Source organism: Penicillium paradoxum, assembly GCF_028828445.1.
Source record: "Penicillium paradoxum strain IBT 22861 chromosome Unknown utg000004l_segment0_segment0, whole genome shotgun sequence".
Lineage (NCBI taxonomy): Eukaryota > Fungi > Ascomycota > Eurotiomycetes > Eurotiales > Aspergillaceae > Penicillium > Penicillium paradoxum.
Genome location: NW_026643182.1, coordinates 2524805 through 2528638, shown reverse-complemented (window position 1 = coordinate 2528638; position 3834 = coordinate 2524805).

Sequence of the window (3834 nt, the reverse complement as noted above, 5' to 3'; positions counted from 1 at the left end):
GAGGTATTTAGAGTCTATTTCTAATACTTTTATAGCTATATTTAGGGAAGCTATAGGAACGATCCTACTTAATACTTTCGAGATTAACGAGTATAGGAGGTTCGTAACTTATTCTTCTTAATAAAAGGGAAGATACTATATATATAGTTCCTTCTTTATAATAAAGATAGTCTAGAATAAAAGAGGAATTTATTTTAATTTTCTAACTATAATCTTTCTTTCTTTACGTTATTTCGTTATTATTTATACGTAGTTCCTTATATATTTCGTAGGTAATCCTCTCGCGTCTTATTGTCTTATCTTTTATAAGTCCTATTTATTTCTATAGGAACCTTCCTTTATTATAGCGCGAGATTATAGTTATAGTTATAGTTATAGTTATAGTTATAGTTAGGATTATAGTATAAATTCTATTAACGACTTATTTATAGACTAGTCTATACCCTTTTCTCCTTTAGTTACTTCTAAGCTAGTATCTAAGGTTCGTAACTATTCTAATATAGATCCGCTATTGACTTCTCTTTATATAGGTCCTATTAAGACTACTTATTATACTCGAAACTCTAGTTCTTCTACGTATCTAAAACGAAATTATCCTATCCGATATCGCTTAAATTAGTACGTTACCTATTTATATATAGTTAAGAAGAAATAGGTTACTAACGAACCCTTTAAGGTTAAGTATAAATCCGAGGCTATTAGTTCTATCTCTTACTAGTATTATATAGAGAAATGATAAGTATATAACTTAGTATAGATTTATTCGCCTTTCTTATTAGTATTAGACCCTAATTATATAGATTCCGAGTAGTATTATCGGTAACGTTATAGATCTAATTTTAATTATCGAATAGTCTACCCGATTTTTCGAAAAGCTAGAGGATCGCCCTAACTATATAAAATAAGATAGGGTTAATAGGTCCCGATTTTTCTATAAGCCTACTATCTAGACTATTATTAAAAGTAGGATCTATAAGTTAATCTCTAACTTTTCGGCGTTAATCTATAGTTATCGAGCTACTTATAGTTTCTCTTTATCTTAAAAGAAGACTCCTATTATAAGTATTACTTTCTCTCTTTTAGATATATTTCGCTAACGAATTAGTAGGATATCGCTAATATTTATAAACGGTTCCTCTCTTTTTAAGGTCTAACCCCTTTACCTTATCTTAGTCTTTTAGCTATACTAGCTAAGTAGAAGGCCTATAACGTTTCTATTTATTACTTTATCCGCTATAGGGATTTAGGATATACCTTATAGAACGCTACGAAGTATTCGTTTATCGGGGATCTAATAATAGTAATTATTATAAGTAGTTAAGATACTAATATAAGCCTTATACTTTCCCTTAGTATCTAAGCTAGCTTTCCGATCGTATTAGATATACTATAAGTTCGTTATATATTCGGTATAGTTTCCGGAATTATTCTATTTTCTCGTTTTTAAAGATTATTTCTTCTATAATATCTTAAAGGTATTTTAATAGTAAAATAGACTTATTTCGATCTAGATTTATTATCTTCTTTTTATTAATAGGGTATTAAATTTAACTATATACTTTAAGCTTTCTTCTTCTTTTTCTTAAGTTTTCTAAAGGACTTAATAGCTTTTTTTATATTTCCTATATTTTCTTCTAAGATCTATTAATTATATTTAGTAAGCTAACCCTTCTATTTTACTAAGAAGTATCTCTCCTTATTAAATAGTCTTTTATCTTTAATATTTTTAATTTCTTATTTATCGGACTCTTTAAGTTCTAGTATTAGTAAGATTTTAGACTTTTCTCTTTTCTATAGTTCTAGAAGAGAGATATAAAATATATTATATATCTTATTATATTAGTTTAGGAGACTTAATTAGTACGCCTAGGATCTAATAGGGTTTAGGACCTATAATAGTCTAATATATCTTAGGACTAATTTCTTAATATAGACTTTAAATTTTAAGTTTCTTATTAATAACCCTACTAAGTCGCTTTTTTTAAATACTATAGGTTTATAAATAGAGTTAAATCGTTTCGCGGATAATTTAGAAGCTTTTTACTATTATTCCGTTATATCTTCCTATAACTTTTTTAGAATCTCGATTCTTTTAGTTATAGCTAGGACCTCTTTTTTATATATTTCGTCCTTAGAATATATATAAAAGTTAGGCTTATAGCTTATAAAAGCTATAAATAGAGAGTAGCCTATAGTTATATTAAGCGAGTTATTATAGGCGTATTATACTATTAGTAGTAGTTTTAGCTATATAAGTTACTCTATATTAATAAAATATCTAAGATAATATTCTAGCGTTTAATTTATATATTTAGTTTAACTATCTATTTAGGGGTAAAATATAGTAGAAAGATATAGTTTTATCTTACTTTTATAGTATAGTTAAGATTAAAATTTATTAGTAAATATAGGGCCTCGATTAGAGATAATACCTTATAGGGGTCTATAGTGAAGTTCTACTTCTATATAGAAAAGCTCTATAAGCTTAGAGGCGTTAATTAATATAGAAATAGTAAAAAATAAAGCCTATTTTATTATCCTATTAATAATAATAAGGATACTATCTATTATATCGTTTTTATAAATTATAGATAGTAATCCTATAATAAAATCTATCGATAATTTAGCGAAGGGTCAAGTAAGAATCGATAGTATTCTAAGTATACTATATAGCTAATACCTCGGAGCTACGTTTTCTTAATATATTATATATTTAGATATATATTCCGCGATATCTTAGTATATATTTTATTAGTAGAAATATCTTTATAGTAATATTAATATTCTATATTTACTAAAATATCCCGCTAGGGTATTATTATAATAAAGACTAAAGAGTTTTTTCCTTAAGTTCTCCCCTATAGGGATATAGAGTCTTTCTTTATACTTTATAATACTATATAGATCGACGCCCTAACCTTTATTATTTAGTTTCGACTAGAAAATAGTAAGTTTTTAATAGTATATCTTAGGATCGCTATCTTAGATTTTCTTAATTAGGTTTTAGAGGTCCGGTTATACTTCCTATATATATACGGATTAGTTTTAGTATATATACTTAACTATTTTATAAGGTATCTATTAGTCACGACCTAACTCTTCCTATATAGCTTAGTTAGCTATTTCTATATTAGCTTTATCGCTATTTATACTAGTCCGTTCTAGATTAAACTAGGATTTATTAGTATATAAATCGCTAATACTTAGCGATTCGGCTATAGTAATACTCCGTTTTAGTAGTATAAGATTTTCGGCCGCCTATAGGCGTCCTCTTATCTTTTCACGATGCTTCATAGCTTAAATATATAAGTCATAATAGAATAGAGAAATATAGAGTGCCGTATAAATCAAGCTCTAGTAAAAGTAATGTCCTATACCCTATTTCCTTAAGAGCGAAATGTCGCTCTATTAACAAAAAAGGAGAGGCCCTATGTTTTCCTCGTCACCTAAGCCTAGTTATATAAAACGTATATTAACGTAGCTAGTTATCTATATATCGAAGTAATATATTTAGAATACCTATCTCCGTATCTTATAAACCTATATATTACCGTTAACTAAACTAATAAGTACGCCTATTACTTACGCTTATTACGCTTCCTCGCACTATTATCTTACTCTACGTTATCTATAGAATTATTAGTATTATAGTCGGATTTAAAAGCCTTACGGGGATCACCCCCTCTACCGCGAGAAGAAGCCTTACGCGTAGCTTTAGAACCCGACTTAGATATTAAGTTATCCGACTAATTAGAGGAAGAAGTATCCGACTTATTAGAGGAAGAGGTATCCGACTTATTAGAGGAAGAGGTATCCGACTTATTAGAGGAAGAA